Genomic DNA, 15,774 nt, shown 5'->3' with positions numbered 1-15,774 from the left:
AAATTCAACTCTTCAGGCTTCCACGTTTTGTCCTCAATATGCAGACTATCGAAATGTCTTTTAATTTGTTTTATATCCTCATATGATTTAATATCTTTATTTAACTGATTAAGTTTAGTTTGAAATTCCATAACCGTATGTATGTACTCGGTGGGATTCATATCAATACTGAACATGTTCAGTGTCACAATGTCTCATAAATGCCGCGTTCTGCGTCAAATGTCGGACGGAAAACTGAACAATGTCACATATCTACGTCAAATGTCACGTTCTGCGTCGAATGTCAGCGCTTTGCCACGTCACACATAAATGTCACGTCATACGTCAAATGTCACGTTCTGTTAGGCACTATACGGAAAAGAAGAAGAATTGACAGTTAATATTGAACGTTGACAGAAGAAGAATTGACAGTTGGCTTCTGTGTCACCGCCGCTTTCATTTGACACTCCATACGTCACAATCGGACCAATAGCAACAAAGATATGCTGTAATGTCGTTTTGGCACTGCCGCCATCTTTGTTTTTTGTCTCAACGTATTCGTTACCCCCTCCCCGTTCCGACGAGCCCTCTTACGTCAAAATCGGACCAATAGAAAAGAAGATATGACGTAATGCCCTTTTGGCACTGGCGCCATCTTTGTTTTTTGTGTGTTCTTTACCCCCTCCCCGTTCCGACGAGCCCTCTTACGTCAAAATCGGACCAATAGAAAAGAAGATATGACGTAATGCCCTTTTGGCATATTCCGATGCGCACGCCACATACTGCGTTCAACCCCCCTTTTCATCCCCTTTCCAACGATACGTCACACGTCATCCTACGTTAAGCCGTTTGGCATTTATTAATATTTAAGGGTTGCGATTTAGGGGATGCGCCAGAACGCAGGTTGTCTATCTACTTACTCCAAAAAAATTTTGGAGTTCTGAACTCGATATTTAATATCTGTACGGTTTCACTTGATTTTTTCAAAATTACTGAAATATAATGTATGTGGTATTTTTGAAAAGGTAATCGAACGATCTTTAAAATGAGGTATCACTCAACCCCCCTTTCTATTTAAGATTTTTGGGGGTTGTGTCCGCCCCTTGCTAGAGGGTTAGTGTAATTTAGTTGAAAACTAGTCTATGAAATGTCCCCCTCACAAATAAATTTGACGTGTTTTTGTAAACTTTTAGATTTTCTATAGGGACCAAATTATAGGGGGTGGCCACTTTTCAAATTGACACCCTATTATGTATTTTATTAATTTTTACCATATTCTCCGGCTAACCCGGATGCGAATTTACAAAACCTATACCATTTCAGTCATAGCAGCGACTGAATTCGAATAGGGTTTGTATGCAGAATATTAGTTACATATCCTATACCATTTCAGTCATGACAGCGACTGAATTCGAATAGGGTTTGCATGCAGAATATTAGTTACATATCCTATACTGTTTCAGTCATGCAAGTAAAACTAATCAAATATTTACTTAGTGCATTTATTGTTATATCATAAAATTTAGATATGTTTTGAAAATTAAAATTAATAATATTATATTTCGATAATATTAAAAATTAAAAACAAATGAGTAATTACTAATGTACGAATATATGTATACAGTATGTCCCTGTAAGTTGGAACCATATGGAAAACAGGTCGATTTTTATTTTTAAATTATAATTTTTTTGGCATATATTTCATAGGTACTAGTGACGTCGTCCATCTGAGCGTGATAACGTAATCGATGATTTTTTTTTAATAGGAATATGGGTCATGTGGCACCTCATTTGAAAGGGTGTTTAATTCTCTATTCAGTAATATAAACACAAATATCATTATTTATACAGGGTGGCCAAAAAACCAATTTTTGAATTATATTGATTGACGAAAAAAGAAGAATGTATGCAATTTACTTCAATCAAAATACTTTCTATCGCTGTCAGAAAATAGAAAAAACTGTTTATTTGGCAAATAAACATTGGTTTTTTGCTTAAATTAAATGTTCAAACTGCCAAGAGTTACGTGGGAGGCTGTTTGTGATTTAATTTAAGCAAGGCGGAATGTTTATTTGTGAAATAAACATTTTTTTCTCTATTTATTGATAGCAGTAAAATGTATTTTGAGTTAAATAAATTACATACATTCTTCTTTTTTGCGTCAATTAATTTAATTAAAAAATATTTTTTTGGTCACCTTATATTGGTATACATAATGATATTATTGTTTATATTACTGAACAGAGAATTGAACACATTTTCAAATTAGTTGCCACACGATCCCTATTCCCATTTAACAAAATCATCTATTACGTTATCACGCTTAGATGAATGACGTCACTAGTATGAAATATATGCCAAAAAATTGTAATTTAAAAATAAAATCGACCTGTTTCGGGATTTTTTTCCCAAGTCGTCCATTTTAGATAAAATGAATTTATTCCATAACTTAGCCCCTCTCTGTATAAAGATACTTTTCTCTTGACAGAAATTTATATTTTTTGACATCTCTCATATACTATTAATAAAACTTAATATCAGATGATTGCATCTTCGGTTTTAGACCATGCAGAACTTTTTATGAAGAATATCTTTTTTGCGTAAAATCGTTAATAAAAAAATTTTCCATATGGTTCCAACTTACAGGGACATAGTGTATATATTCATACATTAGTAATTATTCATTTGTTTTTAATTTTTAATATTATCCAAATATATACTATTCATTTTAATTTTCAAAACATATCTAAATTTTATGATAAATAAATCCACTTAGTAAATATTTGATTAGTTTTACGTACATGACTGAAACAGTATAGATATTTGCTCAATAATAATCAAAAATTTCGTTTGCAAATCCTACACCACTACAGTTAATTTCTAGACCGAAATAGTATAGGATATGTAACTAATATTCTGCATACAAACCCTATTCGAATTCAGTCGCTGCCATGACTGAAATGGTATAGGATATGTAACTAATATTCTGCATACAAACCCTATTCGAATTCAGTCGCTGGCATGACTGAAATGGTATAGGTTTTGTAAATTCGCAACCCGGATCGGCCGCTGTCTCAATTAATCCGACTTATCGAGGCTCCACTGTACTTCTTCTTTTTCTTGCAGTACCGTCTCCTATCGGAGGTTGGCTACTATCACAGCAATCTTAACTTTGTTGGCTGCAGCTCTGAACAACTGTATTGAACTGCACCCATACCACTCTCTTAAATTTCGCAACCAGGAAATCCTCCTACGTCCCACATTTCTCTTTCCCGAGATTTTTCCTTGGATGATGAGTCTTAGCAGAGAGTACTTTTCTCCTCTCATTATGTGGCCTAGATATTCCAGTTTTTTCGTTTGTATGGTTTTTATGACTTCGCATTCCTTCCCCATCTTCAGCAGAACATCTTGATTTGTTACTCTTTCTGTCCATGGTATTTTCCACATTCTCCTGTAACACCACATCTCGAATGCCTCAATGTTTTTGATGTTTATATTTTTCAGTGTCCAAGCTTCCATGCCGTACAGCAGAACGGAGAAAACATAGCACCTCAACATTCTTGTTCTTAAGTTAATATTTATGTCCCGGCTGCATAGGAACTTTTTCATTTTGACAAACGATTGTCTCGCTATCTCTATTCGCCTCGTGATTTCTCTTGTCTGGTCATTAGTATCAGTGAAGCAAACCCCTAAATATTTGTAGGACGTAACTCTTTCAACTGGCTGATTATTTATTGTTAAATTCACATTGGTGTATAGTTTCTTCGTTACAATCATGAATTTATTCTCTTTGATGTTCAGTTTTAGACCATATTTATTGGTATGAGTGTTTATGTTTTCTATCAAATACTGTAAATTTGCTAGGTTATCTGTTACTATTAGCGTGTCATCAGCGTATCGTATATTGTTAATTAACTCTCCGTTAATGTTCATACCAATATTTTGCTCTTGGAGTGCTTCCTGATATATTGTTTCGCTATATATATTGAATAGTAGTGGAGAAAGCACACAACCCTGACGCACACCTCGACGAATCTCAATTTCTTCAGTCAATTCATTATGAACCTTGATTTTTGCTGTTTGTCCCCAATACAACCTGGATATAATATTAATGTCGCGACTGTCGATGTTTTTGCTTCTTAGGATTTCATACAGCTTTTGGTGTCTGATGGCATTGTACTAGAACATGATAATGTCGACAACGGTCCAGACATGGTACCAAAAGATGAAGTATTGGAGACGATAAAACTATAAGACCAACATGGCAACAGGTCCTGATCAAATATAACAAAGGATCAGAAATAACAAAGTTAATAGCAGAAGAGCAGATTAGATTATCGGTCAACTTATATAATCTACTAGTCGACCAATATACAGTATACAGGAATCATTCCCAGTCATTGATGCCTATATTAATAACACTGCTAAAAAACCAAAGCCAAAACTATCGAACAATAGGTTTAATGAGTCATGCTCTCAAAATATTTACAAAAAATATACATCAGAGAGTAGAGCAAATATAGAGAACTTGAGCAAAATATTAGCGATACACAATTCCGATTTAGAAATGCACTGGCAACAAGTTAAACCCTGTCCACCGTAAATGTATTATACATTTAATACCGTAAATATTACTATAATAATATTACTGTGCAAAATTGCATGGAAATTAATCAGATAGTGTACATGGGTTTTTGAAATTACAATAAAGCCTTCGATAAAGTTAGACATAATCGTCTTATTAAATTACATAAAAAGGAAAATGTATTTAATTTAAACGCGCTTTATTTTAATGTAATAGCTGTGTTAAAGAAGAAGAATGGAAAGTACAGTTTGGGAGGGATCCTCCCAACCTGTACTTTCCCGGGGGAATCTCTTACTCTGTTACAGTATACTCAGGAAGCATCTAATATTTAGAAAACATCTAGAATCTAAGTATCTAGGAAGCATTAGAAAAATCAACTACAAGAATAGAAGTTAATGGTTGACTGATCAATAATATATGATTCGCAGACGATACTATTCTAACATACAGTATGGTACAAATGTTTGGATTAAATTCGTTATTTCGTAAACCAGCGGCTTTCAGGATAAATCCTTAAACAGGTCGATTTTTATTTTTGAATTATGATTTTTGGACATATGTCAAAAATGCGTAATGACGTAATCGATGGTTTTTTAAATGAGAATCGGGGTCGTGTACTAGCTCATTTGAAAGGTTATTCAATTATCTATTCAGTATTATAAATATTATTGTAATTACATAGGCAGGGTGTCTAAGAAATTATTTTTAATTAAATTAATTAACACAAAAAGAAGAAAAACAGAAAAAATGTTTATTTCACAATTAAACATTTTTTTCACTTAAATTAAATGTTCAATCTATCAGGGGGCAGATGGGTGGCAGCTCGAACATTGAAATTAAGCGAAAAGCTATGTTTATTTATCAAAAAATTTTTTTTGTTTTCTGACAAGAGTAGAATGTATTTTAAATTAAATAAATTACATACATACTTCTTTTTGTGTCAATTAATTTAATTAATTTTTTTTCCTTGAACACCCTGTATAAATAATTATGTTAATGTTTATATTACTGAATAGAGAATTGAATAACCTTTCAAATAAGCTATCAAACTACCCCTATTGTCATTTAAAAAAATCATGGATTACGTCATCACGCCCAGATGGATGACGTTACTAGTATGTACTGTATATACTTATATATCTCAAAAAATCATAATTTAAGAATAAAAATCGACTTGTTTCAGAATTTTTCGTTAAAGTCACTGGCTTACGAAATAACGAATTTATTCCAAACATTTGCACCATACTGTATGGTATTATTGTCATCTTTGAGGCCCGTCTTGTGAGTATATCTGGAATGCTTGGGGTGTTTCTTTTATTCATAAATTCTTCATAAATTCCTTATTTATAAATGACAACGGGTAGTAGTTTTTAGTCAAAAGTTTTGTTAGCAGGTTACCATGCATTTCAGGAAAAAAACCTGCTTACAGAAGTTGACTAAAAATACACTCGTTGCCATTTATAAACAAGGAATTCCACAAGATTGAAGAAAAGAAACAACAAAATATCACAAGCATTCTAGAGACACTCACAAGAATGAACTCAAAGATGACAAAAATACCATATGCAAAGGGCTTATCAGAAAAAATAAAAAGGATATCAAATAAGTACAATATCACAAAAACATTAAAAACAACCGACACTCTGAAATATATCATGTTCAAAATCAAACCCAACGACACAAGAATGATCCAATAACTGCATCTCTAAAATACCCTGTGAATGCACCATTTTTTACGTGGAAGAAACTGCTGTACTGTTTTATCATCCATTTTTTAACAAAACAAGTTGAAATATCGCACTTGACTGATAACGAAACCGATCGGAATGTTGTTGCCGGCGATGGACAAACGCTGTACCCAACCTACAGTATTTATTGGTGATCTCAGCTGAGTCTGGACGCGACCTACGGTGTTTATTGATAATCATGGCCTATGTCTTGTATTGACTACGTGAAGTTGCCGGAACCCACGGTTTTTGTTCCAAATTTTAAAGAACCGTTGGATTGACAAGAAATTTTACTCAAAAAAATTTAGTTCGTAATATTGATTAACAGTGATTATTGAATAGTATTTCGTTGTAACAACAATTTATTTTTTTGTTTCAACGAACTTTTAGACATTGACGAATGTATTTGGTTATTGTCACAATGATTGAATAATAATTGTGAAAATAACTAGAGTACATTAATCAATAACACTCAATTTATTCAGCCAATAACTTAGTTTCGTATATTTAATAAATAATGTTAATTCTGGCAGCAACTCACTTTCTTGATTTCGTAGATGACAAGCAATTACCTTGGTTTATCGTGACAACGTACAGATTTCATTAAAACAATGTACTAATGTTGTTCATATAGAGTAATATATGATTATTGTGTAGATGTAAGCTGATTGTTGTGACAACGGATGCATTAATCAATCAGCTACTGCGTTTAATAACCAGAGTCAATGCGTTCATGATGACAATAAACGTAGTTGTTGAGACAATAAATGTTTTGCTTGACCATTTGAAATGTAATGACTTTTCCTTATCGTGATACCCCTAGCTTCTCTCTGTTACCATTGTTTAAAGAAGAATTATTTGTTGAACCATGCTGTTACCTCTGCCGAAGTAATTCTATGTGTCGTATAATAATTTTATTTCGTTTCCAAGTGTAGTCCGTAATAGAAGGAAGTTTTCGTGTGTCTATAATCGTGAAATTTCGGTCGAATTCTTTTTAAATGTATTCATTTTTTTTCGAATCCTGAGAAAACTAATTAGTGTTTGTGAAAATTTAAACGCAGAATAAAATATTACAGTATTATCGAGGGTCTGAATTCCTTGAGAACTTCAAAAGAAACTTTTTGTTTATTCCAAGGGACTTTCAGCCCTCGGTAATAATGCAATCTTTTATTTTGCGTTTAAATTTTTCAAAAATACTTATTAGTTTTCTCAGGATTCCAAAAAAAATGAATGCGTTTAAAAAGAATTCTATTTGAATTTGAAAGAATTTGGAAGCACTATTTCAAACGCTTTTAAATGAGCTGTCACATGATGTACTTTCACATTTAAAAAAATCAAAGTTATTATCAAAAATCAAAGGGGGGGGGGGAGTGTAACATTTATTCAAGCGCACTGTATAAGTGAAATCGTTTGAGAAATCACACAGTGTAAAGTCCATTAGGTTTAGGACAAAAAAGGGGGATTTAAAAAATTATTATTAATCAATTAATATCATACATTGGGCTAATGCATTCAGTAATTATTAATATAAAATACGTTCATAGTAGGAATGAACGAAACTGATTGTAAGAATGAATAGAATTGCTTGTAAGAATAACCGTATTTATTGTGGGAATGAACGGAATTAATTGTAAGAATAAACGGAAATAATTGTAGAAATAAACGAAATACGTTAGGAGAAATAACACTGTTATTGACACAACGAATAGTTTTCGTCGGTCAATTAACAACGTTGTTGTTTCAATGAATAGTGTTCGTTGACTCAATGAACAGAGTTTGTAATATCGATAAAGTGATATTATGGTATACATAATGAATGTTCATACATTCAATAAACGTAATACATTGGCTCAACTAATGAAAATAATGAATTGATGAACATCGCTTTGTTGTTCCAATAAAACCAAGAATTGGACAAATTTTAAGTATTGCGTTTGTTGTCTGAATTAACATTTTTATTGATATTACGTACCTTTTTCGTTGGCATACACATAGGTAACATATCAAAGAAGAATAGTGATATTGTGCCGATGTTTGATTTTGCCTTGGATGGGGATAAACTGACTAATTCTAAGCAACTTTTGTTCTATAGCATTTTTTCACGAAGTTAACACTTTTCGAGTTATTTGCAGAGAACAGAGAATTCGAGAAATCCCAGATATGTTTATGCCTGGGATAATGAACACAGAGTACAAAAGAAAGATGCATCAATAATCATAAAAAAAATAGACAGGAAAAAGAGACAATTCAACTTATCCTACTTAACGAAGAAAACTGTGTAGCAAACCCATCAGCAGAATGCGGCAGACTTTTAATGCCAATACGTTTGTATACGAGAATGTTGTGGCTTATTTCCAACTAAAATAGTAAATTAATATAAGAAAGTATTAATTATTTGTAAAACTAAAATACTAATTCTTGTGATTTATGCGTTTTATTCGCTTAATATAGATTTTCATTATTGTGTAACCCTTTTGAGAAAAGATAATGGTGTTGTTTAGCTGAAAAGGTACACAGTGCCAAAAAATCTTTACAAAGTGAATAAAATGCACAAAGAAGAATTATTATAGGGGAGTGCAATTAGAACGAAAACATGCATTGTTTCGGAAAAATTCAAACAAGCTTATATTTTTCTAAAACTTTTTTTGTTAGTTTATATACATGTTAACGTAAAAACTTCTACTCGCACATTTGGCCGCTGATTGTTTATTAATTGTTTAAACAATAACAATTGTTTTGTATAAATAATTTAAAAAATATCGTTCATCCGTCATTTTACTTTGATCAAATATGTTTTTATTTTGTCTTTGATTATGCTGAATCCAAATATGGCATTACAATGTGAAAATTCTTATACAGAAGCTCTTATACAGTATGTCTGCGTAGCTAGGAACCGCATATGGAAAACTTTTTTATTTTCAATTTTACGAAAAAAAGTTATTCTTTGGTAAATTCTCCGCATAGCCAAAAATATAAAACTCAACCATCAGATATCAGATTTTATCAATTTTATACGAGCTATGTCAAAAATATGAATATCGTTAAAGAGTAAAGTTCCTTTATATTCCAGAATATCAAAAAATGCTATTATAAAAAGTTGTTTGAAATTAAAAACTATGTTTCAATATACAATTACACCATTCTAATCGAAAAAAAAAAAATTTCAATTTTTTCTCAAATTACGGATACCCATCATCATTTTATTACACTTATGATAACTATTTTATTATAATTTTACAAAAAAAGTTATTCTTCATAAAATGCTTTATCTGGTCTAAAACCTAAGATACAACTATCAGATATCACACTTTTTTAATTTTATTCGAGGTATTTAAAAAATATGAATTTTTCTTAAGAGTTAAGTGCCTCTATTATTCACAATATTTTAATTAGAAGGATGTAATTGAACACTGAAACTTATTTTTTAATTCTAAACATCTTTTCTTAATAACAATTTTTGATATTGTGAAATATAAAGGTACGTTTCTCTTGAGTGAAATTTATATTTTTTGACATACCTCGTATAAAATTAATACAATTTGATATTTGATGGTTGCATCTTCGATTATATACGATGCAGGGTGTTTTATAAAGAATCACTTTTTTTTTCTTTAAAACTGATAATAAAAAGGATATCAATAGGTTCCAAGTTACGTAGACATACTGTATAAGAGCTAAAAAAAAATTTTGTTGAACGTTTATTATTGTTGAAGCTTATTATTCAATGTATTTTAGGCAATTTTTACAGAAAAAAGTTTTGATCACTTTGTATGAACATTTTTTTAGCTTGTAATTTTCTCAAAAAGAAATAGTGTATTTCATTTCTAAAGTAAAAGAATTTATTGCATTTTAAACATTACATTCTGACCTTTAAAAAAGCATTTATAAAACTGTAATAGATGTGTTCAAGTTTGAGTAATACCGTCTTAAATTGGTGGTAATTCTGTAAAACTACGAAGTTTTCAAAAATTACATTTTTGAGGTCGTATCATTTGAATTACATTTTTGAGATTTTTTTTTAATGAAACATCGTTTATTGAGATGTTCGAAAGGTAATAGGTCTGGATCCCGCGTTTGAAAAAAAAAGTTGATTAATAGCAAGCTGAAAATTTGTTAATAGCTTAAGGGTGTCTAGTCGGATAAACTTTGATATATGGGAACACTGGAACAGGGGCAGTTTTAATTGTGGAACAGATTAAAAATTTGGAACGGTCAGACCACGAAAACGGCACATTTATTTTGTCCGACAGAATAGACTTAAACTCTCCGAACAGAGATTAAACTCTCATGCAAAAATCAGACTGCTATAATTTATCACCTGTCATAATTCCTGTCATTTAACATATTCTACATGTTCCACTCATTAAAACGCCCATTTGGTGATAAATAGCAGTCTGATTTTTGCATGGGAGTTTAATCTCTGTTCAGAGAGTTTTAGGGCCGGTACTTTATGTCCCGGTTAAACCTCGGTTAGCTAACCGGGGTTTAATCGGGACAGAAAAGTACCCCATAGGGCCTCTTGCGTTGTAATAAAAGTAATTATAATTATTATTATAATTATTTATGAATATAATAATAAGTATAATTGCGTTTATGTCTATGTTATGCATATATTTCTGTCCCGATTAAACCCCGGTTAACTAACCGGCTGTTAACGGAGACATAAAGTACCGGCCCTAAGTCTGTTCTGTCGGACAAAATACATGTGCCGTTTTCGTGATCTGACCGTTCCAAATTTTTAACTTGTTCCACCAGTCTCGTACGATCATTCATATCGAGTACACATATAATTACAGGTGCTTAAGTAGTGATTAAGACAAGTTTTTTGTGACAATTAATAATAAACTAATTTCATACCGGGCTAAATTAATAAAAAACCCAGTGTTGTGAAGTGTTTATTGTTTTTGTTTTGTGTTTTTATGGTGGGAGTTTACAATAATGGATGAAAACTCTCCCCCTGATAAAGGGGGAACCCAAAACATGGACCAGGAGGAAGAACGCGAAAAGACCAAAGATCCAGAAAAAGAAATCAAGCTGTTCAATCTACAAAAAGGATATCTCTATACAGATAAGGTATATGTATTCATTGAGAAAATAAATAAGGAGCAGATTGGAAAAATTGACCCTATGCAGGTAGGTCACCTTTTTCATAAAAAATTAGGAATTAAAAACATTCTTAGCATCGACCGAGTAGGAAAAAATAGGGTAAGAGTACAACTTAAAAGCCCCAAAGATGCAAATTATCTAGTTAAGAATGAGAATTTAAAAGAGGAACAACTAAAAGCATACATTCCAAATAACCTGCTACAAAGAAAAGCAATTATAAGAAACGTAGATACTGCTTTCAGTGAGGAATATCTTTTCGAAAATATAATATCCAATATATCAGTAACACAAGTTACTCGACTCAAAAGGAAAGTTGATATAAACGGAGAAAAAGCATATATACCTAGACAAATGGTATTACTTACTTTTGAAGGCAATATTTTACCTAGATATGTATATATAAACAGCGTGGCCTGTTCCGTAGAACCGTATGTGCATAGAGTTGTTCAATGTTACCGGTGCTTGCATCACGGACACATTTTTCGTAATTGCAACAGTACAAAAACGAGATGTATTAACTGCTCACAAGAGAAAAACGATGATCATAACTGTAGAGACCCGCAAGACAGTTATTGTATACACTGTAAAAACTTTGAGCACAAATCCATATCCAAACAGGGTTCAAAATTTAAAGAACAATATGAAATTAAAAGACACATGGCAGAAAACAATTTAACTTTTTTGGAAGCAAAGGACAGTCTTAAAAGATCATATACATCTGCTGTTACTACAACGAATAGGTTTGAAGCATTAGGTATGATAAATAATGAAAGTTTTCCACCCCTTCCAAGGCAAAACAATGTCAGACATAATATTTCCAAACCATCCACATTCAGTATCCAACAACAAACACAAAAAGTAATACCAAGTCAACCTGAAACTTCTTCTCAATATAAAAAGAGGAAAGCCCAATCTCCTTTAGCTGAAGAAATGTTCCCTTTTCAGTTTGGACCAAAAAACCCTCTGCCACCAAATGTTTTACACAGTTCCGATTCTGATCCTAACACAGATGAATTTATTAATATGTTTTTCAATTTTTTAAAAAGTGTACTCAAAGAGTTTGATTCTTTTAACGATTTAGAAAGATTAGATAGAGCTTACATATATGATAAAATTATTAAATGTAACAAACTTAAATAATGGCTAATAAAATAAAAAATAAGATAAAGATTTTACAATGGAATGCGCAATCGGCTGTAGCTAATAAATTGAGTTTAGTTAAATGTTTAAATGAAAATATCATCGATATTGCCTTAATTTCAGAGACATGGTTTAAGCCAAATAAACAATATAATTTCAAAGGCTATAAAATTATACGTAAAGATCGCCATGATGGTTATGCTGGTGTCGCAATCCTTGTCAGAAATGTATTTCGTTTTGAAGAAATTACAATTACAAAAAATTTTAACAAAAATATTTTGATGTGTGGAATACAGATATTGGACAACAGTGAAATAACACTAACATGTTTCTCGATATATTGCCCACCAGATATACGAACAACAGTTGCAGACTGGGAGGCAATTCTTAACTGTACCAAGTCTAATAGCATTTTTGGAGGAGATTTCAATGCGCATCATCAAACATGGGGATCTTACAAAAATAACAGCAAAGGCACGCAAATAATAACCGCTTCAGACAACACAGAATTAGTACTTTTAAATACCGGAGACCCCACAAGGTTCACAAATAATGGGAATAATTCAGTCGTGGATTTAACTTTTGCAACTCCAGACATAGCAATTAATTGTGCATGGGAAATCTTTCCTGATGTACTGGGCTCAAACCATTTTCCAATGATTATAGAAATTAATAAAGGAATGGAAAGTAGAGACATCATAATACAACCTAAAACAAAATGGAACCTAAATAAAGCAGATTGGAGCTTATATCAAGAAATTGCGGATACATACTTCTCACAACACATTAAAAATAACAACAGCGTAGAACATAAGTACAACTTATTAGTTGAAGGGATAAATAAGGCAGCCAATGCCTCCATACCCATCTACCAACCTTTTAAAATGAGCAAAAAAACCTCTCTTCCACCATGGTGGGATCAAAGCTGCGAAGATGCTATTAAAAAAAGAAAACAAATGCTCAAAACATATAAGCAACAAAGCACCATGGAAAACTATATGAAATGTAAAAACGAAAATTCAAAAACCAAGAAGTTTTTAAAATATAAAGCCAAATTATATTGGCAGCACTGGTGTGAAAACTTAAATAAAAATACACCATTGACAACTATATGGACACAGGCCAGAAAAATGAATAGAAGATCTGGGGAAGTTAATACATCGGGGAATTATGAATGGCAAGAACAATTTATAGATAAAATTTCGCCAGCTAATGCCTTGAATGATACATCACACATTTTCACAAAACAAGAACAAAATAATACCAATCATAAAATCTTCTGTGAACCTATCAGTCTGCCAGAATTAAACTATAACATAAAAAATAGAAAGAATACATCACCTGGTTATGATGATATTAGATATCCTATGATATACCAACTACCAAACAATGCCAAGATGTTTCTAATCAAAATCCTAAATGACATCTGGATTAATGGGGAATGTATAGAAGAATGGAAAAAGACTATTGTAATACCCATACACAAACCAAACAAAAACCCCCACTTATGCGATTCATATAGACCTATTGCACTTATGCCATGTATACTCAAGATTTTTGAAAGAATAATTAAAAACCGACTGGAATGGTGGTTAAATACAACTGGCTCTCGGCCAACCACACAATACGGTTTTAAAAAAGGGTTTGGCACCATTGATGCGGTGACACACTTAGTTACAGACATACAAATATGTTTAACTGAAAATGATTACAATGGCACGATGTTTCTAGATGTTAAAGGTGCATATGACAATGTCAACTGGTTCATTCTACGGGAAAAAATGATACAATTACAAATACCTCAAGAAGTTGCTAACACCATATGCAAATTGTATATAAACAGGCAAGTAGGACTCAGAGGATGTGATGGCTGTCAAGTGAAATACCAAACTGCAAATTTAGGGTTGCCACAAGGATCTGTTCTTGCACCACTACTCTTCAATATATATACCACTAATTTACACTCCTCCATATCTACAGCAACTATGATACAATATGCCGATGATTTTGTTGTTTATACACGTAGCAAACACCTCGATGAATGCATCAATCATTTAAACTCCAGCACAGAACTCTTTTTAAGATCCATAAATGATTTAGGACTACAAATATCCGCTGAAAAATCCAAAGTCGTTATCTTCACCAGGCATAATGTGAAACCAATGCAGAAAATTAAAATAAATAAAATAGAATTTCCAGTGGATACCAATGCCAAATACTTAGGAGTTATATTAGACAGAAAACTGACCTGGAAACCACACATTGAACAAATAGAGATAAAATGTAACAAAGGACTAAACTTCCTAAAATCTATCATGCGAACTTGGTGGGGAGCAGAACCTCAAACAGCACTAATTTTCTATAGAGCTTACATAAGATCAATAATTGATTATGGTTGTACACTTTATGAAACGGCCAATAAAACCAATCTACGTAAGCTGGACACAATACAAAACAAAGCACTTGGAATATGTCTGGGAGCAATGAAATCTACACCAGTTGAACCATTAAGAGCTGAAGCAATCGAACCTCCATTAGAACTGAGAAGATCATTTTTAGCTGAAAAAATGATTATTAAATCACTAAAGAAAAATTCACCATTCATTAGTAGCATATACAAGTTAAACGAATACGACTTAACTAAGTCTTTTTGGATACATAAGAACTCTCCTCCTATTTGTGAAGCATTAAGAAACGTGACCCTACAACCACAGACAAAGGTAGAGATCGATTACTTTGTTCACTTTGTTGTATGTGATGTGAATATACCCCATTACTCTGAATTAGCATCATCTAATAACATAGTTATTAATCAAATTTTAGACCAACATCCAAACTATGTCACAATATACACTGATGGATCAAAAAAACACTGACGGCACAGGTTGTGCCTTCGTAATACCTAAACGTATACAAAAACACTATAAGCTACATAAAAATACATCTATCTACACAGCCGAGGCAAAAGCAATTCTAAAAGCACTAGAATATGTACAACAGGAAGAGGAACAGAATGCCATTATCTTCTCCGATTCACTTTCAGTTCTTAAAATTCTAAAATCCAACTCAAACACAACAAATGATATTATCTTTAACATTCAAACAATTATTAAAAAATTACAAGATCAAAATAAATTTATAAAATTCTTCTGGGTTAAAGCACACGTAGGAATAACAAACAATGAAATTGCAGACAAAATTGCCAAAGAAAGCATAGAAATGGGGGAACAGATAAAT

This window comes from Diabrotica virgifera, chromosome 2 (assembly GCF_917563875.1).
Source record: "Diabrotica virgifera virgifera chromosome 2, PGI_DIABVI_V3a".
Lineage (NCBI taxonomy): Eukaryota > Metazoa > Arthropoda > Insecta > Coleoptera > Chrysomelidae > Diabrotica > Diabrotica virgifera.
Note: the sequence above shows the minus strand (reverse complement) of the source record.